At 36.9% G+C, this 26,621-nt stretch overlaps 1 protein-coding gene across 3 annotated transcripts in view; it reads left to right on the forward strand.

Annotated features, from left to right (window-relative positions):
- The first annotated feature begins 212 nt into the window (after positions 1-212).
- The window catches only part of DDR2 (discoidin domain receptor tyrosine kinase 2), a 226,503-nt gene continuing 200,094 nt past the window's right edge, over positions 213-26,621 (forward strand). For 2 of the 3 annotated variants that reach the window (XM_056815466.1, XM_007480672.3), the window contains exon 1: positions 214-426. The gene's annotated coding sequence lies outside the window, so the exon portion shown is untranslated. Of the gene's footprint in view, positions 427-26,621 lie in introns of all 3 variants that reach the window. The other variant, XM_056815465.1, reaches the window with a different exon arrangement.

Consider the following 26,621-nt stretch of genomic DNA (forward strand, 5'->3'; position numbering starts at 1 on the left):
TGTCTTTAAGGTTGTCCCATGGTTATGCATATATTTTTCTTCTATGAATGGGTTTTTCTGTAAATTATAGCTTTGCCCGTGGTCCCTTGGGTCAAGAGAAATAGTCTTTAAACAGAAAACAGCTCTGATTGGTGACTTTCCTGCTTCCTCCCCCAACCCCCCTTCCTAATTGAAACCAAATGTGCAATATGTTGGATGCTGGGATCCCTGGCCCTGGCCCAGGAATCCTCAGAATGCGAGGTTTCTCTCAAGGCATCTTGCATCAGCTTGTGGATGGATGTATGCTCACCCCCAGCCTCCTCCATCAGTGAGCAAGGGGAGAAGCGGGCTTTCTCACCAAACTTTGCCTGCTGGGTTTGGGGAAATACTCTGGATCAGGACTCGCCACTAGCCCTGGGCTCAAGTGGTTGCTGGCCTTGGACTCAAGTAAGTTAACGGTTACCCCCAACCCCCATCTCTTCTTAGGCTGCTTCAAAATGAAAGTTAAATGAGGAGGAAGAGAAGGAGAGAGAGAAAGAGAGAGAGAGAGAGAGAGAGAGAGAGAGAGAGAGAGAGAGAGAGAGAGAGAGAGAGAGAGAGAGAGAGAGAGAGAGAGAGAGAGAGAGAGAGAGAGAATGAAAGAGAGAGAGAGAGAGAGAGAGAGAGAGAGAGAGAGAGAGAGAATGAAAGAGAGAGAGAGAGAGAGAGAGAAGGAGAGAGAGAAGGGGAGGGAGAGAGAGAGAAGGAGATCAAAAACGCAAGAGGACAGCAGGGCAGGGCAGGGGAGGGGCCCCCACTTCGTTGGGGCCTCATTGCTGGAGATCTCTCCTCTGATCTGGATCCCCTGGTTTGGAGATAAGGAAGAGGGGAATCGGTAACCCAAGAAGACCAGGGAGTCAAAAAGGAGGGTCCATAGCGGCTGAAGGCGGCAATAAACAGAGTGGGGGCGAAGGCCGGATGGGTTCCTTTTGGAGCCACTTTGGGGACTAGGAAGAGGAAACTGGGGTTCCCTTGGGTCAGCTCTTTTCTAGGGCCCCCGCTCTGGGTGGGTGGGGCAGGCAAGCCTTCTTTGCCATAGTTTCCAACATCCCCCTCCCCCTCCCAACTGCAGGAGAGACAACTTTGCTTGGCGTTTTGGAGAGTAGATGGGAGGAGCGATTGAGTCAGGCAGGGTGCTACAGGCAGCCCAGGGCCATCTTTCCGAAGTTTCATGGGTTTTAGAGGTGGAAGCGACCCTCCGGCGCATCTCATCCAAGCGCATCCCCTTCTCTAATTGTACCGAGGAGGAAACTACTTGCTCTCCTTTCCCTCTAGGTGATAGGGCTCTGGTGTCTCTCCCTTTGTTACTGTCTTCCTCCTCTTCCTCCCCCCTGTATTCTTTTGGGATCTGAGTCTTGGCCCAGGTTCAGGAGTCCCATCCAAAGGAAAAGAGCATTTTTCCAACTGGCTGGAGTTCTCAGTCAGCTCAGCCATTTGAGAGGAGAGTTCGACACAGTTCAAGCCAGCAGGGGATACAGCACCATTTTGCCGACTTTGTCTTTCTTCCTTTCATCTTTGAATAACAGAGTATGGATACATGGAGGTGCCCATGGAAAGCCTTTAGGCCTACCCCTCCATCTGCAGATGAGGGACCTGAGGGTGAAGCCACTTGTTTAAGGTCACAGAGTGACATAGTCAGGATCATCACTCACTTGCCCTGACTTCTAATCCACCACTGGTTCCATAGGTACCATGTTGCTTTCATGGCATCAGCATAGCATGGTGGAGAGGGCACCAGAGTTAAAGTAAGGAAGACCTAAGTTCAGATCCTGTCCCCAAAACTATATGAGAGACTCTGGGCAAGTCACTTATTCTTTCTTTGCCTCAGTTTCCTTATTTGTAAAAGGAGAAGGCTAAATTTGATGGCATCCAAGGTTTCTTTCAGTTCTGACTCTATGCTTTTGGGACTTGGGATGTAGCATGCTACACTCAAAATCAGGAAGGTTTAAATCCTGCCTCTGACTCTTGGGCAAGTCACTTAATTGTCCTCTACCTCAGTTTTCTTATATGTAAAATGGGGCTAATAATTCATGCCTGCAGTATTTATGCATTAGGATTATAGTGAGGCTCAAGGGAGATATGGTATGTGAAACGCTCTGCAGATTTAAAAATGCTACATAAAAGTCAATTATTATTGTTCTTAAATATCATGGTGGATCATTATAATTTAGTTCTGGAAGGGACCTCAGAGAGCATCCAGCCCTATCCCCTCATTTTACAGATGAGAACACTGAGGTCCAAAGGGGTGGCCTGGCTTTTTATAGGTTCATCAGGTTCCAAGTAGCAGAACTTTGAACACCCAAAACCACTTTTCCTACCTCCTGTGGCAATATTGTTTTTGTAGCATGAAGGTTTCATAATTATTTTCCCCAAAGCAGTGGGTCTGTATATCTTGAAAGGTGAGTTAGTTGCTTCAAGGAAAAGGAAGTCGAGAAGCACCCACTATGTGCCAGATATGTTAAGCAATGAGAGAAAGGAGTGGCATAGCCAATCTCTACTGTTGTATTGCTTGTGATTTGACTTTGCTTTTCTTTTCAAGTAGTTTTTAGAGTATGAAGAGTCAAAAAACATTACATTTCTAATTGAGGTCTATCTTGTGGATTTTGTGTTGCCATCTATTATTTATGTGATGTTGAGCAAGTTATCCTCTTCAGGATTCATTTTCTTCCCCTATAAAATAAGAGGTTGGACTCAATTAGGCATTCTTTACCCTTTTGGTGATAGGAACCTCTTGGGTAGTCTGGTGAACTATCCAGATGAAGACAGTGCAATTCATTTTTAAAAATTTGTCATGGAAAGAACTGGTAGTTTTTAGTTAGAGGTTTTTGAAAATAAAGATCTATTTTTTTCATATTTAAGTTCACATAGGAATCCAGATTAAGAACTCCTGGACCAGAAGATCTTTTAAATCCCTTCCAGTTCTAAATCCTTGGGAATGGGACGAAATAACTTTTATTAAATGATCACTATGTACCAAGCATTGTGCTAAGTGCTAGGAATACACAGAGAAAACCAAAACAGTTTTTGTTCTCAAGGAACTCATATTATAATTGGGGAAACAATAGTTATAAGAGGGTTCAGATGCAGGAGCAGATGATAAGGCTCAGTAGTCCTTAGGATTGCAATATCTGAGAGTTTGAATGGTACAGGCTTCCTTCCCTTCCCTTCCCTTCCCTTCCCCTTCCCTTCCCTTCCCTTCCCTTCCCTTCCCTTCCTTCCCTTCCCTTCCCTTCCCTTCCCTTCCCTTCCTTCCCTTCCCTTCCCTTCCCTTCCCTTCCCTTCCCTTCCTTCCTTCCCTTCCCTAGTGTCCTAGTGACCCTAGGGGCTGGAAAGGAGGGTGGAGAAAGATAAAAAGAAAGAGGTAGCCTCTTGAAGGAGAGCACACTTAAGCTGTGTTTTGAAGGGAACCAGGAATACTATAAAGGACTGATAAGAAAGGGCACTGTGGTATTCAGTGTGTTCAGAGTTTTAGCGAAGGGACATGGAGAAAAGCATGAAGGCAGCTGATAAATGCTCATTTTGGAATGATGGGCTAATGCCTGACTGGGAAGGGCCTTCAGTTCCAACCCCTGGACTTATGGAGCACAAGAGAGCAGGGAAGTCTCATGGTCCTATATATGCTTTATGAATATCAATTTGGAAACTGTGTAGAGGGTTGATTAGAAAGAATTGTGGAATGGAGGGAGACCATTAAGGAGGTTACTGCAACAATCTGGATGAGGTTATTAAAGAACCTGAACCAGGGCAATGTTTGTGTGAGTGGAGAGATGGATTTGAGCAAGGACCCTAGTCTACAAACATTTATGAAACATTTACCACATGCCAAAAAGCACCATCCTGAGCTTTGCTGATATAAGGAAAGGCATAGTGGTCCCTGCCTTCAGCATCAGGCATACTAGCGAGGGAGACAACATGTAAATAACTATCTATATAGAATGACTTTCTCTACTCCAGGAAATCTTCCATTCCATTATCAAAGTGATCCTCCTAATGTTTAGGTCTGATCATGTCACTCCCATATCTAATAAACTCCAATAGTTCCCTATTACCTTCAGAATAAAATATAAAATCATCTACCTAGCTTTTAGAGGACTTCATAACCTGACCCCTCTCTCCCTTTCCAGTCTTTGTACCTTGTACTACCTTGCACATACTTTATCATCTAGTGACAACAGCCTCCTTGCTTTACCTTGAACAATACTCTCTATCTCCTGACTCCATCTATTTTCATTGGCTCTCCTCCACATCTGAAATATTCCCCTTCCTTACCTTTAAGGAAAAACCTCCAGTTTTCCTGATCTTCAAGTCTCAGCTAAAATTCCACCTTTTTCAAGAAGCCTTTCAGCCTTCAGTGCTAATGCCTTCTCTTGACATTGAAAAAAAAAACATGGATATATATATATATATATATACATTTATATGTCTGTGTATGCATATATACATACATGTGAACAAACATATATAATCTATCATCTATGTATTTATCTCCATAATTTATCTATTTATCCATCCATCTATCTATCCATCTATATATGTATGTATGTATCTATTTGTACCTAGTTGTTTATACATTGTATTTCCCATTATAATGTGAGCTCCTTTCTTCATATCTGTAGTGGTTAATATGGCTGCTGCCAAATAGCAGGCACTTAAGAAATATTTGCAAATTGATTGATTAATTGCAGTGTAAATAATAGTAATTATGATCATAATAATCTGGATACACTAGGCATGGCTCATAGATTTGTAGGCTTGTGTGGAATCAAAACATTATAAACTTAGATCTATAAGTCATCTAATCCAACTCCATTATTTTACAAATGAGGTTGAGAGGTTATTTGTCCAAAGTCACAGAAGTTATAAATGATAGAGTCAAGATTTGAACCCAGGTCCTCTAATGTCAAAATAATTCACTAGTCAAAAGGCCAGTCAAAAAAGCTGACTGTACAAAATTGAGTTCTACCAGAACTTATCATGGAATTTGGGTCATCAACAGCATCTTTTTTATCTTTTAGGTTCTTCTCTTTTAAGAAAAATGGCCACTGGAAGCAAGGATTTTACTGGTATCAAAGTAATCAGCAGTTTGCTTCAGGGTGCCAAAATTTAGACAATTTAGCTCAGTTACCAGGAATAATGCATTCTTCCTTGTCCCCAGTTGCTACCTCAGATACTTATTTCTCCATAAACTCCTTTCCTTCCCATCTCTATCAATTAGTTAATGCTACAGCATCCCGGCCTCATTTCCAACTGAATTTGTTTATGAAAGTCAATTTAAAGTAACTTACATTTCACAGGTAAATGAAAATGAAAGAAAACACACTATCCAAAATAGATTCACTCACCTCCTCATGTCACTCATGAGTGTGTGTGACTCATGTCACCTCCTATAAAGCTGTCCAAAGCAGAGGCTACACATGGACTTCTCTATGTTCCCTCTCCATTTCCTGAAAGGCACATTCAATCAACTCTCGTCAGCAGGAAGGTGAACTTTAGGTAGTACTGTGATCTCCATGAGTTCACTGCCTCCAAAGATACAGATGCAGCCCATCCAGGACTCACATCCTGTATGACTCTTGCTCTTACTTTCTTTTTTCTTTTCTTTTCTTTTTTTAAATAACCCTTACCTTCCGTCTTGGAGTCAATACTGTGTATTGGCTCCAAGGCAGAAGAGTGGTAAGGGCTAGGCAATGGGGGTTAAGTGACTTGCCCAGGGTCACACAGCTAGGAAATGGCTGAGGCCGGATTTGAACCTAGGACCTCCTGTCTCTAGGCCTGGTTCTCAATCCACTGAGCTACCCAGCTGCCCCCTCTTACTTTCTTTTAAGTTCTCTGCAACAGGTTGGGAGCTTTTCTCTGATTCTTTTGACATTATATACAGAGTTCCTTCTTTGGGCACTGCTGCCTCTTGATATATGACTGGCCCATGAGTCTTTCTGATATCTTTTATAGGTCCCTCTTTTCTGGTGCAGAGTTCAGTTGGCAAAGTGTTACAGCCATCTATAACCTTGAAGTAGTGGACAGGCCATTGGATCTGAAGTCAGGAAGATCTGGATTGGCATCCTGCTTCAAATACTTAGTAGCTACACGATGTTGGACAAGCCATTTATCTTCTTTGGCTTTGATTTTCTTTTCTATAATATAGCTATTCTCACAGGTCTCTTAATTTTTTTTTAAACCCTTACTTCCACCTTAGAATCAATACTATGTATTAGTTCCAAGGTAGAGGAGTGTTAATAGCTAGGCAATAGGGGTTAAGTGCCTGGGGCGACATAGCTAGGAAGTGTCTGAGGTCAGATTTGAACCTAGGATCTTCCATTTCTAGACTTGACTCTCAATCCACTGAGCTACTCAGATACCCCAGTCCCTTTTAATTCTATAGCTATGATCATTTGTGGGGCTCTGTCCTTCAGTTCTTTAGAGATTATATCAAGAGTCATAATCGTTATAAAATACTGGACGAATATTGTTTTTTTTTTTATCTCCCCCCTCCCCTTAGAAAGGAGAAGCATAGTAAAGGCAATCCTGAAACAATTTATTTCCTTGAAATAGCTTTTCTAAAAGTAGAAGACTCTTGTGGCAGAAGATAAGTTCTAAAAGTGCCCAAGGCTTCTGAAATATTCCAAGAGTATCCCAGGTACAGCTAGGTAGCTCCTGGACCTCCTCACTAGCATTCCTAGGGGAGAAAAGGTGGGAGGGAGCAGTTATGTTAATTTACCTGCCCTTTAAGTTTGTCTTTTAGTGAACTCCAAGGTTTTTCTATGCACACCTAACTAGATGGCTCAGTGGTTCGAGTGGCTAGAGTTTTCCTGACTCATCTTCATGAATTCAAATCCAACCTCATACACTTACTAGCTGTGTGACCCTGGGAAAGTCATTTAATCCTATTTGCTTCAGTTCTTCATCTATAACAGGTTGGAGAAGTATCTAGTATCTTTCTAATATCTCTGTCAAGAATATCCCAAATGGAATCATGGAGAGTTGAACACAACCAAATAACAAAAGATATAAGAAAATGTTGGAGAAAATATTAATAATGCAGACTAAATTAAAAATTTTTAAATCTCCTGTAGAGACTGATGCTAAACATTTAACTCAATACTCTTGCACTATTCCTTGCCCTATCACATTCCCCAGGAAGTCCTGTACCTTCTTTCTCACTTGATATCCTTGGATTTCTCTGAAATACATTTTGATTTAGAGATATCTATCACATCCCTGACATACACATTCTTATAGGTTTGGTGATGGAAGAGTCCCTAGGGATCGTTTAATCCAAATAACTCATTTTACATATAGGGAAACAGTCTCAGGGAGATGATGTGACTTTTTCAAGATGACACAAATAGTAAAAATGAGAACATTATTTTAAACAGAGACTCTCGGACAACAAATACAATATTCCTTCCACTATATCACACTTTTAATAGTATTTCCAGGTTCCTCTACTTGGATGTGCCATTTTTTCTGTCACTGAGCTCTATAGTAACTTGATGATTATGAAGCACTCTAACTCTTCTCAACTCACTTTCTTGGATTTGTATAGATCTCCAAAAATTGTGACTCTTCAGAAACATTTAGACTAGAAATTATTTCACTCTCTTTAAGGATTCTTATTTTTGTTGATCTTCCCTTGGTGTTTTTTCATTCTAGTTCCTTTCCTTCCTATTCAAGTAGTTATTTGTTCCCCCTCTTTGAAGAATTATATGATTTGACCTTAAATATCTACATCCCAGATGAACTTCAATATTCTGTGGCTTGAGATCACCCAGAGAGTGCCACTTTGTAATAAAATTCTTTCTAAATGTGTGAAAGACCCTTGCTGGGAAGCATAAGTTCTTTAACTTCTCGAGGCTTCTGACATCTCTGAAAGTATAGGGTACTTCTGAATTTCCTCACAAATCATCAGCATTCCTGGAAGGACAGATGAAGGGGCCAGTTTTGTAATTCATCTGTTTCTTGGATTGGGCCATAAGGGGATCCCTAAGGGCTTATCATATATCAAATTAGACCAATCCAAGGCCTCTGGGCTCTTTGGTGGTCTCAAAGACACTATGGGTTCCATGCTATGGAGGAAGAGTTCTTAGGATGCCTTTTCTTAAGCAGTATGGCTTGTCTTATCTTCTTTGCTAATCAGTGTAGCTCACATCTTGAAAAAGCACTTGTATGAGTACTTCTATGTACTCTGTAATACTTTGTACATAATACTATGTACAGAATACAGTTTACTACATAATACTATGTATGGACTACAGAAAGGGATCTCTTCTCAATGCATCTTACTAATGATTATGAATGAACTCTGAATCATGAATTACTAATGAATCTGGATTTCAATAAAAGATTTCACCAGTGTTACTCTGATTTATGAAAGCAAATTAATTTTTTTAAAAAGGAGCATAGTTTCAAAATAGAGAGGTATAATACAATATTCTTTGCAAATTTGGTTGGAATTTGAGTACTGCTTGAATTAGAAAATAAGTTATTTTAATAAATCTAAGAGACCTCTAATTTCTAGAATCAAAGAAATTTAAAAATGTTTTATTGCATATGTTAGATGGCTTGAGTTTTATCATTTGAAGGTAGGGCTTATGTCTTCTGTTTTATATTGTATCATACAGGGTGTGTTTAATTAGGCTGGAAGCTCCCTGAAGGCAGAATTTGTGTTCTTTTTTCACTTTTGTATCACAGTATCTTAAACTTAATAAATACCTACTAAATATTTTTGAAGTCAATTGAATTGAACAGGACCTCTTTTTAATTTATAAATTTCAATTTTTATAAATTACATATAATAACAAATTTCCATAAAAGTTTTTCTAAGTTATATGATCTAACTTATCTCCCTCTCCCTTCCCTTCCGTCTCCTAGTGCTGACAGCCAATTCAATTTGGGTTATATGTGAATTATCATGAAAACATATGTCTATTTTGTTCCCTTTTGTGAGTTAGTAATTTTATAAAATGAAAACTCCAAAACATAAGCTCAGATAAAGAATTGAAAAATTACATACTTTCATCAGCATTCTGACTCCAACAGCTTTTCCTCCAGAAGTGTATAGCATTCATTGTTGTAAGTCCCTTGGAATTGTCTTGGATCATTCTATTATTTATAATACTTAAATCTATCACAGTTGATCATCCTACAGTATTGCTGTTACTGTGTACAACGTTCTTGGGTTCTGTTTATTTCACTGTGCATCGGTTCATGAAGGTCTTTCCAGCTCTTTCTGAAATCATCCTTGTTATCAATGGGCTTTGGCTCTATCATTCTGTCTTCCTTGAGTTGAATAGTGAGAGAATCATGGGTGTTGACAATGCATTGCCATTCAAACATGTTTTTTTATTTTCAAGGCTAAAACTTATGGCTATTCTTCCCTTAAACATCCTGGAAAGATTTTTTTAATCCATTCTTTCTTCTTTCCTCTTATTCTCTCTGTCATTTTCTCTTCTTCCTTTTCTTTGCTCCCTCTTTTCCACACTCCCTCCTCTTCTGTTTCTCTACTTTACTCTTCTTTTGAGATCCTTTACTTTTACATTCCACCATGACCTTTTCCTTAGGTGAATTACCCTAGAACTTGTAGTGGTTGAAACTGGGTGAAAGGAGAGATGGATAATTAAGAAAGAGTACTTTTTTTAACCTAAAAAATCTCTATTTATTTCTTTTTTCCATCTAAACTTTATGTGCTTAGTACTAAAAATTGAGTAATTATACTATATAAAGCCTTACTAAAATCCATGTAGATTCAACAATTTATGCTTAGCAAAACCCCAATTATAACCAGTCCTTAACCCCACCCACTCATCTACCTCCACAATCCCTTGAGAGACCTGGCAAGATGTTTTCATAGTATTAATAATAGTTATGACATAGACTAGTTGACAAGTGACTTCCTCTTAAAGTCTGATTTTTTTTTGGACCACCTTCAAGCTTTTTCCCATTGGGTCCTTTCCTCCCTCCCTGACCCTTTTCTTGACTGAAATGCCTAACTTTTTCATTGTTTCCAGCTCCTACCTTCATAATCATTCATTAAGTGATGGATGCAGCAATGTATTTCTCTGGGATGGTATATAAAGCCTATCAGACAAGTCATTTTTGAAAAATGAGTGTGAAAAATAACTTTCTCCCCAAATTTGCATTTTACTTCCTTGGCTTGGTGTTCAGACTTAGGTTGGGCAGATTTTCTTCTCTGTTTTAATGTAAGTAACACCAAACCTAAAAAGCAAGAATATCCTAAGATCCTCCTGAAGTAGATGGAAGGCAAAAAAACTGAGGAACATAGTATTGAGAACTGGATATCTACCCAGTTATGTTCTAGGTCAGTGATGGTGAACCTTGTGGAGACCAAGTGCCCAAACTGCCCCCTCACCCACATGTGAACTTCCCCTTTACTTAAGACAGGTGAGGGAGGAAGTGCTCTCATTGGGATGCTGGGTAGAGGGACAGGAAAAGTGAAAAAAGTCCTCAGATGTTGTGAAGAGGGGGAGTGGAGCAGTCATCTCTGGCATGCGTGCCATAGGTTTGCCAACATGGTTCTAGGTTCTATGTGAGATACAAAGATAAATTGAGAGTCTATATTGGATAGAGTTCTGGACTTGGAGACGGGCAGACTTGTGTTCAATAATAATTCAGACATCTACTAGTTATATAGCCCTGGGCAAATGACTTAACCCTTCTTAGCCTCAGTTCCTTATCAGTAAAATGGAGTTGATAATAACAGTACAAAATAATGAGTATCAAATGATTTAACATGTGCAAAGCACTTTACAAATCTTAAACTGCTATATAAATGCTAGCTATTATTATTGACAGGTATTCACTATTATTACTTATGACTAAAACATGGCCTTTGCCTTCAGGAGGTTTATAGACTGTCTGAAAGAAACAATTAAGGAACAATAGAATCTAGACCTCAATTTTGTAGTATGGACTCCAGGGAGTTCAGAAAAGGGTTGGATGGATGAGAAAGAAAGAAAAAAGTGTTGCCATTCTGCTTGTTTTGGTCATTGACATCACCTACTCAGAAAATAGCTTCAGTCATGGGACCATCAATTGTGAGAGCTGAATTAGATCTTAGAGATCATTGAATCCAGCCCTCTCATTTGACAGATGAGGAAACTTGAGGCTTCTTGGAAAGTGGAAGTAGTTTTCGCACAGTCCACATGTCTGAACTGGAATCAGAGCAGAGGGCTCTAAACTCTCAATTAAGCATTCTTTCCACTACACCAGTCTCCAACACTAGCCTGGAGCTACATGAATGATTTGGGATTTTTTAAAGGTGCTTCTAATATTGATTCATGTCATTGATATTTTTCAACTAATTTAATTGAGGATCTTACTCCCTAGGGATTTTTCTTTTAAGGATATTAACAATAACAGGGATGGCTAGGTAGTGCAGTGGATAGTAACTTACCCCTGTTTACTTCAGTTTCTTCATCTGTAAAATGAGCTAGAGAAGGAAATGGCAAACCACTCTGATATCTTTGCCAAGAAAACCCTAAATGCCTTCTTGAAGAATCAGATATGACTGAATGTTAAACAATAGTAGCAATAAATATTCACAACCTTAAAGCTTACAAAATGCCTTCCTCTGAATATTGTGATCAGCATTATTAATAACAATAAAATATTTAATAATAATATTTATAAATATTCAATAATAAAATCTATAAATAAATCTATAATAATAAATATTTAATTAAATATTTAATAATAAGTTAGTAATGATATTGTAAATAAAGTATTATCCCATATAATAAAAGAGGAAACTGAGTCACAAAGAAATGAAATTATTTTCTTTGGGTCCCAGAGGGTTGGATCCAGGACTAAAGTTTACCTCTTTTATCTCTAAGACCAGGTTTTTTTATTTAGGATATATTTTATAGCCTTTCAAAAGAATTTGTTGGAAAGGAGATTTCACCTTCAAAGGTCTTGTGGAGCCTGCCCAACACCATTGCTGTGCCTCACTGCCCTGATCATTTCCCTTAAGACTTATAAAATTTAGAAGAATAATGAAAGGTACAAGAACAGCTGGCACCCAGCCTACCCGTGCCTTCGAAAAGTTCTGGGCAATTCCCCAGCTTCGAGAGAAGAGAGCCTGGAGGGTCCTATGAAAACTCCAGCTCTCTCTGGCTCTGGCAGCATTGAGAGCTATCTGAGCCATTGGTAATTAATCAGAAGCATGGAGGAAGCAGGCACTGTGGTAGGAGATGAGGATCCAAGGACAGTTTCCTCAAGAGATTGCATTTGGATATTTTAATGGAGGAGGCAACATGAGCCTGTTTTGTGCATGTATGTATAATAAAGTTGTGAATATATGTTATGTGTGTATATATACATATATACACAAAACACATAATAAACGTGGCTCCATTAGAATGAAATCATGTATGCATATGCGTACGTATTAATTTATAGGCATCTATGTATAAGCATGTGTTTGTTTGTATACACACATACATATATACATGCATAGGGCAGCTCCAGCAGCACAGTGGATGGAACACTGACCCTAAGGTCAGAAAGACTCATTTTTTTTGAGTTCAAATCTGTCTTCAGACACTTACTTGCCTTATGATCCTGGGCAAGTCCTTTAATCCTGCTTGCCTCAGTTTCCTTATCTGTAAAAGGAGCTGGAGAAGGAAATGACAAACCACTCTAAGATCTTTGCTGAGAAAACCCCAAATGGAGTCACAAAGAGGTTGACACAACTGAAATGACTAAATAACAGCAACAAATGTCTGTGTCCCTATGTATGTGTGTGTGTGTATGGGAGATAACTTAAGAGGAAATGTTAAAGTGGTTGGGAGTGGAAGAGTGGGTGAAGACCACACAGGCCTGAAGAACATGGTGCTTGGGCTGAATGTTGAAGGAAACAGAATTCTATCAACCAGTTTTCTATAGGCGTAGAGATGGGAGATAAAGAATCCTATAAGATTAGCAAAAAGTCAATTTTGGCTGGACTACAGAGTGTTTGGAGGTAAGCAATGTCTAATAAAGCCAAAACTAACCCGAAAAGAGTCCAAGTTATAAGCCCAGCAGAGAAAAAATGCAAAGTTTAAACCCAGAGGTAGCATTAGAATGTTTTTAACTTACTTATTAACTTATTAATAAGTAACAGTTTAATAAATTATAAATGAGTAACTTATTAATAAGTAACAGTTTAATAAGTTATAAATGAGAAATTTATATTTAAATGTAAAGTTTAAATTCAAAGGTAACATTAGAATGTTTTTTAACTTATTAATTTATTAATAAGTAACAGTTTAATAAATTATAAATGAGAAATTTATATTCAAATGTAAAGTTTAAATTCAAAAGGTAACATCAGAATGTTTTTAATTTACTTATTAACTTATTAATAAGTAACAGTTTAATAAGTTATAAATGAGAAATTTATATTTAAATGTAAAGTTTAAATTCAAAGGTAACATCAGAATGTTTTTAACTTATTAATTTATTAATAACTAACAGTTTAATAAATTATAAATGAGAAATTTATATTCAAATATAAAGTTTAAATTCAAAGGTAACATCAGAATGTTTTTTAACTTATTAATTTATTAATAAGTAACAGTTTAATAAATTATAAATGAGAAATTTATATTCAAATATAAAGTTTAAATTCAAAAGGTAACATTAGAATGTTTTTAAACTTAAGTAATAGTTTAATAAATTATAAATATAAAAACATAACAACTCAATGTATTAATATAAATATTTAAAAGTAATAATATTATTTATTATTCCAAGGCAAAAAAAAATACATTAATGGCTAGGCAATGGGGGGGTAAGTGATTTGCCTGGGGCCACAGAATTAAGAAATGTCTGAAGTCGGTTTTGAATCCAGGACTTCCTATCCCTAGGACTGGCTCTCAAGCCACTGAGTGTAGCTTCCTTTTGGAATGTTTTGAATGGAAAGGTGTCATGGTCAGAACACTGCCTCAGGAAAATCACTTTGGTAATTCTGTGGAGAATGGATTAGAGAGGGGAGATATTTCAGGTAGAAGGACCAATGAAGACGTCATTGCAAGGGATGAAGGCTGAAACTGGGGTGAGTGCAGAGAACTGGCCATATATGTGAGAGATGTGGTAACTGTAGAAACGACATGTTCTGGTAATTGACTGGATATGTGGGGTGAGTGAGAATGAGGAGTTGAATATGATGCAATGGGGCATGGCCATGTTAGCAAAGGAGTATTTGCTGATGCTCATGCTTGCCTCTCTAGTAGGGTTAGTTGCTCCTGGTTCCTCAGACATACCTTACTCATCTCTGACTCCATAATTGGGGTCAGAGTTAATCTCACCCTCTCTTCTAACATCATTTTTTTTGGTGAAAATGAATTTATTGTCTATTTATTATTTACTAGTCATACAACTAATTCGTGTCAAATAACCAAGATGGACGCTCTTCAAGCCTCGGGTTTAGGTGCCTCTTCAGATTTGGATCTTCCGCTGATCACAATATTCAGAGGAAGGCATTTTGTAAGCTTTAAGGTTGTGAAAGTTGGGAATGTATTCTTGTCTCCTTTCCCATACAGTTGAAGCTTGAATAATTCCTTCTCCACATCTTGTTGAGATTCACGACTGATATCCAGACGTGCTCCAGCTGTCTGTCTTTTGGATTTATATTCTCGAATCTTCTCTACAAAGAATTTTGGAACAAGTTTCTTGTTAAATGTAATAGCTGTGACAGTGATGTTCCTTTGCAAATACGGAAATTGCAGAATGAACAAGAGTTGAAAATGTGGAGAGTCTGTTAAAAGGCAGGGGGATCCTTCCACAGTTTTCCTGGGTGCAGAGGTGGGAAAGACCTGCCTGACCCACCTGGCCCAACCACTTAGCCACAGCCACTTTACAGCCTGGTCTGGATGACATTATGCATGGGATTTCTAGAGGTAGACAGAGCGATAGAGATAGATTAATAGAGATAGATCAATAGAGCTAGAGATACTGGAATACACTATAGCCACTGAGGGACTTCATTATGCATACTTAGCTCCAAAAAAGATTTTTTCCTTTTCCCCCATTACTTATGTTTCCCTCCATCTCATCAAGATCCAATCCATCCATGAACTCTTTCTTCATCACTAGCCCACAGTGACTTCCCCCTTCTCTGAGCCCCTCTAGGACTTGTTGTTGCTACCCCAGTATTAGGGGTTTAACTGTTCCTGCTTCATGTGTGGAGAGGCATCTGGGTTTCTGGGGGAGGAGCATTGGCAGGAGGCCAGAAACTTGGATTTGAGGTCCATTTCTACTGCTGGTCTTGGGCAAAGCCTTTCCATGCCTTTCCCCTCCAATGTAAAATGGGAGAATATGAAATTCCAGGAAGAGAATGTATAGAAATGTCAAAGGGCTAAATCGAATTTTTAAAAGAATAAGTTTTATTCATATCATTTGTTTTTAATATCATTTATACTTCTTAATGTATGCTTACTGACCCCTCCCCCTGCCATCCCTTATCAAAAGAATAAAAACTAGGGGAGATCTGTTAGACAAAACTAACACACACAAGTAAGATTTATGTAATATGTAGCATTCAGCACTCATTGTATCCCCCCTCCTGAAAAAGAGTAGACAAGTGCCTTCTCCTAGCTCAGCTTTGGGGCCAAACTTGTCTTGTAATTTCACAGAATTCCTTTTTTCTTGTTCAGTTGTTGATCTTCTCATTTACATTGCAGATGTTGGGTTTTCAGTTCTGCTTATTCCATCTTCTCGTTATTTTGTTTTTTTTTTTAAACAAATATTTACAGATTCTTCCAACTCTGTGAGAAGGAACTTGTAACAAAGTAAAACCCTTAAATATAGATAGCAACACAGTGACCTCATCAGAAAGGGTGAAAGGCACACAGCATTTCACCCCATCTGTCCATGCAAAAGATCAACAGAAGTATAGTTTTTCTTCCTTTTACCTCAACATCATTAGCAAAAAAAAAAATTCTGAGATGAACATGCATAATGAAACCCAATTTGTTCAAAGGCTATATTGTATTCAGGAATCCCTACCTGTATTGATCTATCTCTAGCTCCCTGTCAACCTCTACCTTTACTTCTATCTCTATCTTTATTTCTACCTCCATCTCTCTGTCTACTTGTGCCTCTACCCATTTCTCTGTTTCTATTCTATCTCTACCTATATCTCTTTACCTATCTCTATTTTTATCTCTGTTTACCTCTTCCTTCCCTCCCTCCCTCCCCCTTTCTCTTTCTCTCTTTCTCTCTCTCTTTCTCTCTTTCTCTCTTTCTTTCTCTCTTTCTCTCTTTCTCTCTTTCTCTCTTTCTCTCTTTCTTTCTTTCTTTCTTTCTTTCTTTCTTTCTTTCTTTCTTTCTTTCTTTCTTTCTTTCTTTCTTTCTTTCTTTCTTTCTTTCTTTCTTTCTTTCTTTCTTTCTTTCTTTCTTTCTTTCTTTCTTTCTTTCTTTCTTTCTTTCTTTCTTTCTTTCTTTCTTTCTTTCTTTCTTTCTTTCTTTCTCCCTCCCCCCCTCTGTTTCTGTTTTTGTCTTTGTCTGTCTATCTGTCTGTCTCTCTGTCTCTGTCTCTGTCTCTCCCCTTGCCCCTTAAATCCACATAAAAGGCAACTCTTGGCACAGTGGATACAATTCTGGGTCTGGAGTCAGGAAGATCTGATATAAAATCTGTTTTCAGGTCTGTGTAAGTCTCTTAAACCTTTATTTGCATTGCTTTCCCCAACAGTTAAAAATGGGAATAATAACAGCAACTACTTCCCAGGGTTGTTGTGAAGATCAGATCATATATCTGTAAAGTGCTTAGCACAGTGCATGACACACAGTTGATGCTATAAACTATAATAATGATGATTATTATTAACAATAGAGAGAATATATATCTCTGATCCTCTGGAATCATGAATAGCCATTGTCTTGAATATAGCTGCAACTTTCATAGTTGCTTGTTTTTACACTGTTGTAGTTGTATCAGTTGTACTCCTGGTTCTATCATTTCCTTCTTTGTCAGCCTTGAATTGTTCATTTTATAATATTGATGTGGTAGTATAAATTGTTCTGGTTTTTCTCACTTAGTTCTGCTTCAGTTCACATAAATCCTTCCATATCTTTTTTGAAGTCACCCTTTTCCTTATTTCTTACAGCATAGAAGTATTCCATCATATTCATATACCATGACTTATTTGTCTATTTATGAATCAATGGACATCCTTTTATTTTTCTTTTTTCCACCACACAAAATTACTATAAATAGTTTTGTATGTGAAATCTCTCTCTCTCTATATATATATATATTTTCTCTTTTAGGGATGGGCCCAACAGTGAAATAGACAAGTCACAGACTTTTGTGTATAATTTCAAATTGCTTTCCAGAATGCTTGTATCTATTCAAAGACCCTCTATGCATCTGTTTTCCCAGAGCCCCTCCAAAATGATCATTTCCCTTTTTGGGGCACCTTTGCTACTCTGAAGGGTGTGAGGTGACTCAGAATTGTAATTTGCATTTCTCTAATAGTGATATGGAACATTTTCCCCCATCTGGTTATAGTCTGAGTTTTTTCTTTGAGATTTGCCCATTCATATTCTTAGACCATCAATCAGCTGGGAATGGCTTTTCTTCTTATTAATTTGAATCACTTCCTCATACATCTTAGAAATGAGAAATCAGAGAAATCTGCTGCAAAGATTTTTCTTTATTGTTTCCTTTTTAATTAGTTTTATTGGATTTGTTTGTGCACAACTTTTAAATTTTATGTAATGAAAATTTAATTTTTATATTTTGTAATCCTCTATTCTTTATTTGGTCATGAATAAATTTCCTATCCATACATAGATAATATTTTCCATATTTTAAAATTTGTTAATGATGTGTGACCTTTTAGATCTAGGTCACATTCCCAGTTGGAACTGATCTTTGCATAAAGTGTGAAGTGATGATCTAAACCTAATTTCTTCCATCCTGCTATCCAATTTCCCCAGCTATTTTTGTCAAATAGTCCTTATCCCAGTACTTGTGGTCTTTGTGTTCTTTTAACACATTTATTTAACAAATGTATTAGATATATTTGCTTCTTTATTTTTGTATACCTAATCTTCACTTTGCATTTAGAGAAATCTTTAGAGAAGATCCAGTTTAGAGAAATCTTTCCATGCTTTGTTGCAATAATCATTGAAATAATTTCTTACAACAAAATATTCCATTGCATTAATGTAATACAATGCTTTAGCTATTCCTCAACTGGTTAGCATCTGATAATACAAGTCATTATTCTTCTTCCTCTGATTAGAGGGAAATTTCCCAATAGTTAAGGACCAAAACATATACTTTTTACTCCTTCATGAGTGTCTAGCACAGTCCTAAACCCATAGTAAGCATTATTGAATTGATAAAGAAAGCTAAGAAATGATATGCCAAAGGACAGAGAGAACCAAAGATCAGAATATTATTTTTCTTCAGCCTTTTTCTCCTAGACTTATTACTCACCTGGAATACCAGATCTGACTCTTTCTGGATTTGGGCTTTGATAATGATTCCAAAGTTACAGAGTACCTTGCTATAGTGGCTGACCCTGCTAATGCCCATAGCTTCTCAGGCCTGAATCTTGAAACTGGTTCAAGAAACTTTTTCTTATCTTTGACCCAAGTGGTTTCTTCTTTATTAATTCCAGAACCTCCCCTATACCTTAATCCCTGGCTAGATGTGCTAATACCTTAGACCCTGAGTCTGCCTAGTTCCTTAGAGTTCTAGATCTCTTCTGACTAATCTCATGTGACTCATCCCCCTTTTGTTCTTTCTTGATTCTCCTATACTTTGGTGTCTTCTTGTGCCCATTCTTGTGCCCCTTTCTCCCTTGTAATCATATAACCCAGACCATATGAGTAATTTTTGGGGGGTTTATGATAATAGAAAATAGTTATATTAAGAAATATTAAGATTAGAACTTCAGGGAAGCTAAAGTACACATAAATAATCCTATCTAGGACAAGCTGGATGGTCTTTAAAATGGCTAATCCAATCTTTAGTCATAATTCTCCAGGACTAGCATGTTTCATGGCTCTCCCAAGCTAGAACCCATATTGCTGGGTCTTGTTCTTTTGACACTCATCAAGAGAAGGATCATTTTTGTCCTGAATATGTCTAGTGTTTGGATGACTTAGCTTTGGCCAACTAGAACGCTCTGGAATGAGTTTGTCAGTTTTATAATTGCAAACATCCCACCCAAGGGCATTAGAACTCTTGTTATAGGAAGGTGGGAAATGAATGCCTTGTGTAGATGTTTTAGGAACCATGAGTTAGAGCCTTGACTTTTGTAGGAATTCACTTTCTTTTCAATTGTTCTAACCATCAGAAGGAATAAGGAAGTTTCAGAATTCTCACACTGGGAAATCTATTATGGGGGTAAAGATGAGTATGAGTAAGAGGCAGAAGAAGGCACAAAAGAAAGAAAACTGATTGCCTGTCCCTGTCTGTCATGTACATATATCATCTTCTAGAATGATCAATCAACAAATAAGTCAACAAATGAAAGAAACATTCATCGACTCTCTGGGAGGGCTCAGCACTATGTTAAATGACTTTGAGGGGGACTAAGAAATAGAACATATAATCATAGGATCATAGACCTAGACTTGGAAAGGGCCTTAGAAGTAATTTAGCCTAACTCCCTTATTTTACATTGGAGGAAACTGAGGCACAGGGAAGATAAATGGGTTGTCCAAGGTCACAAAGTTAGTAGTAAGTAGATGAGCTAGGATTCAGACCAAGACCCTTGACTCCAATATTGCCATGCTTCTCATAGTATGACCTAAAAGCTATTGGATCTAAGACTCGTTGGAGAGATTCCTATGGATATTTCTTCCCTGACTGTCCTCAGTTCTGATTTAGAGGGGTTGGGTCTGGCCCCAGTGTGAGGGGTGTCTTTCTGCCCTTTTCTTTTTCCTTTTCCATTATTATTTTGGTTCTCTCCAGTTAATTAACAGCATCTTGCTTTTTGCACCTTCCTTTTAGTACATAAAATATATGCACCCATTTCCTCTAGCATTAATTAGTTGGTTTATTCTTCAATGAAGTTCACTTTAGTCCAAGAAAAGGACCTAGATAGAAGGGTAAAAATATGACTAGGTGGCAGTATTATGAAGTGAGAGTCTTGAGATCTGATTTCAAATCCTGCCTCTGTCTCTGTGACCTTTGATAAGCCATTTAACTTCTTGGAGTTTCACTTTCTTCATCTAAAAAATGGAGGATGAGTGGACTAGATTATCTTTCAAAAGTCTTTTCCAGTTTTAGCTTTATCACCCAATGACTGATGATTAGAGAGAAAATACTGAAGAATTCCCTTGAACTCCAACGAAATAACTCTTAGGGAAACTCTCAGATTGCCTAATGCTTTGGTTAAGACTAATTCCCAATTTTTATGAAGCAAGAATCAAGAGTATGCTGTGGACAGGAATACAGGAACTTAGACCTTAAAAGTACCTTGGCGCTCATTCAAATTCAACTCAACAAATATTTATTGAGCACCCCAAAGGGCCAGAATTGTGATATAACTTGTAGGTTAGTCCAACAGCTGCCCCTATCCTACCTCTCAAAACTCAAGGCTGTTATTGTTGAGAGGCAATGTGGGTCAGTGGATAGAGCCTGAAGGCATAGACTCAAGAGGACTGTTATTCATTTACTTGCTCCTAGGCAAAGTTACCTCTCTAAACCTCAGTTTCCTCATCTGTGAAATGGATTTAGAACTGATATTATTATTATGGTTACAGCCATAGAATTTGAATTTTTTTAAGGGATTTTTAAGGTCTTCTAGTCCCATACTCTCATTTTATTGGTGAGGAGACTGAGCCCAAAGATAGTTAGTGTAAGAGGCAGGATTTGAACCCCTTGGTTCCTGATCATTATTGTTCTTGATCTTATTATCATTCTAATTAAATTATTCAGCATATTTATTAAGTAATAACAATGTATAGGTGATTAGGATAAGAAAAGAAACATCCCTCTTGCCCAAGAAGTTTTCCTCTGGGTGGGGAGATAATAGAAAAATAATAAGTTTATATTTGTATGTGGATTTATGGTTTTAAAAAGTAGATTACATATATCACCTCATATGAGCCTTACACCAAGCATAAGAAGTAGATAATTGAAGATAGAGATTCTTAACCTGGTGTCTATGAACTTGCTTTTTAAAAAAAAATGTTTCAACATATTGTAAAATTCCTCCTATTAGACTGAATTCTTTGATGGCAGGGACTTTATTTTGTTTCTTTTCTTTCTTTTTTTTTACTCAGTAGTAGGCATGTAGTAAATGTTTATTTCTTGATTCAATATAATTGGTTTCCTTTGTAATTCTATGTGTTTTATTTATTTAAAACAAGAATTCTGAGAGTCCAGATTTCACCAGATTTCAAGAGAATTCTATGAAACACACAAAAAGGTTAAGAAACCCTCTTTTAAGGAATTTTGTTTTCATACTTGTGGGTGTTCATAATATTGTTGATTAAAGTTTTGAAAGGTCCTTAGACGTCATCAAATTCAACTTTTTTATTTTACAAACGAGGAAACTGAGGCACAGACTTGCCCAAGGTCATTCAGATTAACTGGCAGAGTTAGAATTTGAACTCAAGCTATCTAATTTCAAATCTGCTTTCTACTACAACATTCCTTCCATGGAGGCTAATAAAAATTAATTAATGTATCATTTCAGTTCTAAATCCATGATCTTGTAATACTATTAGACAAGTGGAGGTAATGGGGCAGGAGAAAATTCTGGATCAAAATTGTGCAAGATACAGTAAAAATAAGAACAACTTACATGTATAAAATGTTACGGTTTATATAGCACTTTGCACATATTATCTCATTGGACCCCTAAAACTACCTTACAGTGTAGATACTATTTTATACACATTTCACAAATGAGAACACTGAAGCTTAGAAAGGTTAAGACACTTTGCCTTTAAGTTAGTAAATGAAGAGTGTCCAACCAGCAAAAATCCATTTCATCCTTTCTCATTAAAAGTAGAGGGGAAAAGCACCAATATTTTAAATTTGTGGAATCAGAAATAAAAAAATAGAAAAACAATCCTCCCCTCTTTTTTCAAACAATATGCATAGCCAAGGTTATAGTCTTATAAAGATAAGGCAGGCATAGATAAATAACCAAGGTATTAAGGATGATGTGAAAAGGAAATATACAATATTAAAATCATAGTAGAAGAGAGGAAGGAAGAACTCTTTTAACAAGGAATAATCTGGGAAATCTTCCTGGAGGTTATACTATTTGAACTGGGATTTGATGCATATGTAAGAGTTATATGGGCACAGATGGAGAAGATGGTGGTGGAATGTGACACTAAAATTGGTAACTTCTTATTTAACCTTTTCTCAGAGGGTTCAGTTATTCTACATCATTGTGATGATCCAGCAGTCATTCAGTAAGGTGCAAACCAGTTTGGCATTTACCCAGGGCTTGAATATCTGGATCCTGGGCTTGCCCTAAAAGCTTTCCAGACTGCTCCAGGAAGTCTTGACGTTTTCTCTTTCTCTCTGTCTATGTCTGTGTCTGTGTCTGTGTCTGTGTCTGTGTCTGTGTCTCTCTGTGTGTGTGTGTGTGTGTGTGTCTATCTTTGGCCTTCTCTCCTCACTCAAATAATATTTTATTTCCTCCCCAGTGACATATAAAAACAATTAACAAAATTTTTTTAATTTGAGTTCCAAATTCTCTCCCTCTCTCCTATTCCTCCCCACTCCCTAAGATGATAAGCAGCCTGACATATATATATATATATGTATATATATATATATATATATATGTATTTCACACATTAGTCATTTTGTGAAAGAAATTTCAAATAAAAAAAGTAGAGAGTAAAAGTATGTTTCAATCAGCACTCAGACTCCATCAGTTCTTTTTTGGAGGGCAGATGATATTTTTTTATCATGAGTCTAGGCTTGTCTTGGGTTACTGCATGGCTGAGAATAACACAGTTAATCAAAAAATATAGTTCTTACTTTATACAATGTTCTGGTTCTGCTCATTTCACTTTGTATCCATTCATGTAAATCTTTCCAGATTTTTCAAAAATCATCTTGCTTGTGATGTCTTATAGCACAATGGTATTCTATCATGATCAAATACTACAGCTTGTTCAGCTATTCCCCAATTGCTGAACAACCCCTCAATTTCCAGATCTTTGCTACCACAAAAAGAATTGCAATAAATATTTTTGTACAAATGGGAAGTCTTGACGTTTTCTTAGGCTATAGATAAAAGTAGCAATGGTTCTCCCAGTGGAGCTTATGGTACATGTTGGAGTGAATTTATACAAGTCTAGTGTAATCATCCTCTTGGGGCTTCTTAAATATTTTGAACCATAGGCAGAGACATTGCTAACTACCATGTAAGGGAAATCCACAAAAAGACTTCTTGGGATACCTTTCTTTTTTTTTTTTAAACCCTTACCTTCTGTCTTGGAGTCAATATTGTGTATTGGTTCCAAGGCAGAAGAGTAGTAAGGGCTAGGCAATGGGGGTCAAGTGACTTGCCCAGGGTCACACAGCTGGGAAGTGTCTGAGGCCAGATTTGAACCTAGGACCTCCCGTCTCTAGGGCTAGCTCTCAACCCACTGAGCTACCCAGCTGCCCCTTGGGATACCTTTCTATTTTGGGTTAATGGGTGTTTCAGAGCATTTTTTAGGGGAGAGTAGCCATCAGTTTTTATATATAAACTTTGTATCCTTTCATGTAAATCTTTCCAGATTTTATACATAAGATCAATCTATGGATAAAATAAAGAATTTTAAGTAAGGAACAGGCTTGAAAGCAGTTATCTCCTGAATCTGAAAAAGGTTAGGTTAGGGAGATGCAGGAATAAGAGAGAGAATTAGGCACAGAGAGAAAGAGAAAGGGTCAATTGAGAATGTGTTTCTGACCAGAAAACTCTCTTGGCCAGAACAGTGGAAAATGTGGAAACAGAGATTTGAACATTTCCTAATATCCCCAGAATACACTTCTTTCTCTCCTTGGATCTGAACTTTGATGATTGGCCCAAGAGAAGGTGAGCAGATACTGAAGGCACTATTAGCAGGAAAGGCATCTTCTGGGACTAGTAATTGGGATGGAATGACTTAAAATTCACTGGACCCTCTGGGTTATGTAGGATAGACCAACCCTTATTTTTCTGCTGCTGTTGAAACTCTTTGCACCAGAGACTTCAATGTCTTTGAGATAGAGAGCCAAGGCAGAGAGAACCATGATAACTTCAGAGATCCAGAGCTCTCTAATTGATCCTAAACTTTCAAAAATACATTTTTAATGATATTTTTATTACATCATCATAAGTTCTTCTAGCATCCTTCCATTCCTCCTTCCAGAGAGCCATCTATATAACAAATAATATATTTTAAGACAAAGGCAAAAAGAGAAAAAATCAGCATAACTTATTAATATATTTTAACAGTCTGCAAATATGTGCAATGCATTACTCGTGTGGACCTCCTACCTTGGCAAAGGAACAGGGTGGTGGCTTCTTCTCATTTCTCTTCTTTGAAGACATGCATCTTAGATTTGCACCATTCACTTCTGATTTTTACTGTGTTCCTTTTATTTACATTATTCTAGTAGTTACCATGTATATTATTTTCTTGGCTCTGCTTACCTTACTCTGCATCAGTTCATGAATCAGATGTTTCTATGCTTCTCTATATTAATCACATTTGTCATTTCATAAAGAAATATTATATTGTAATCATGCATTACAGTTTATTTAACTATTCTTCAAATGATAGACATCTACTTTGCTTCCATTTAAAAGAAATTCACAAAAGTGCTGCTTTAAGTATTTTGACATATATAGAGACTATCTTTTTATCAATGGTCTCCTTAAGTATATAAGCCTAATAATGGACTCTCCAGTTCCTCCTTTAGAATGGAAGCTTCTTAAAAAACAATCAAATGTTTTTTCAGTTACATGTAGAAAGAATTTTTGACAATTGTTTTTTGACGTTTTAGAATTTAAGGTGTTTTCCCCTCTCTACCCTCTCACTACCACCCCAGGTGGCTAATAGTCTGATATAGGTTATATACATATTTTCATGTAATACATATTTTCATATTGCTCATGTCATGATAGAAGTCACATATCACACATGCAATAGAAATCAACGAAGGAAATATAGTGCCAGATGGAATGCTTTTTTTTTTTGCACTCAGATTCTAACAGTGTAGAGTGGAAGCTTCTTGAGGGGAGAGACTCTTATGCTTGCTTGAATTTGTAACCTCATTATTTAGCACAATGCATGGCATATAATAAGCACTCAATAAATTCTTTATTATTCATCTACACTGTTCTCTGGGGCTTCTTACTAATTCATGTATGTATAAATTTGTAGGATTCTTTGAGAAGCTAACTACTGCTAATGGCCATGTGTGGAACATTTGAAAAAGGTATAGTCAGTCTTATTATTTGAGGATTTTAGAGTAACTAGTGCAATTTGAAATGCCTGGAGCAAGTCTAGCACACAAATAGTAGAACAGACTGCCAAAAAATACTTGCTGAAATCGAGGATTTTTATTGAATAGAGAGTTTTTCCCTAAGTAATTTGTGTTTTCTACTTTATCTATCACCGAGTTATTGAATTCCATTATTTCTGATTTTCCCTTGTCTAGTCTGTTCCTTCTGTCTGTCTCCCTTAAATCATTACCATGTGGTTTTGATGACTATTGCTTTATGATATCTTTGATTTTGGAAGTGCTCTTCTCCCTTCATGCCTACTTTTTATCATTTCCTTCCATACTCTAGATATTTTTGTTTTACCAAATACATTTTGTTATTATTTTATCAAGTTATTCAAAGTATCTCCTAGATAATTTGACTGGTATAATATTAAAAGTGTAAATTAACTCTAGTAGTATTGTTATTTTTATTATACTTGCCTAGCCCAACCATGAACACTGCATATTTCTTACATATTTAAATTGTTTCTGATTTCTTTAAGGAGTACTTTATAATTGAATCTATGAAATCTTTTGTGTACTGTGGTAGGTTAATACCCAGATTTTATGCACTTTATGCATTATGATTATTTGGAATAGAATTTCTCTCTTTTATTGCTTCTTATATCTAGTTATTATATATGAATTCAGTTGGTTTTGAGAGCCTATTTTGTAGTCTGTAACTACTGAAGCTATTAATGGTCTCAATTGGTGTCTTTGCTGATTCATTAGGGTTTTCCAAGTATACCATTATATCATCAGCAAATATATCTATATCCATATCTCTCTCTCTCTGTGTGTGTGTATACTTTTACCTCTTCTTTATCTATATTTATGATTTTTAGTACTATTTCTGAATTTTGATATCCCCCTTAATTTCCATTTCTTTTCCACCCCAAAAAGAGTTGCTATAAGTATTTTTGTATATACAGGTCCTTTTCCTTTTTATTTGATCTCTTTGGAGTAGAGATCTAGTAGAGATATTACTGGATCTAAAGGTATACATAGCTTTATAACCCTTAGGGTATAATTTAAAATTATTCTCTAGAATTTTGGACAAGTTTACAACTTCATCAATAGTTCATTAGTATACCCATTTCCCCTCATTCCTTCCAGCATTTAATATTTCTGATAGGTCTGAGATGGTACCTCAGAG

This window comes from Monodelphis domestica, chromosome 2 (assembly GCF_027887165.1).
Source record: "Monodelphis domestica isolate mMonDom1 chromosome 2, mMonDom1.pri, whole genome shotgun sequence".
Lineage (NCBI taxonomy): Eukaryota > Metazoa > Chordata > Mammalia > Didelphimorphia > Didelphidae > Monodelphis > Monodelphis domestica.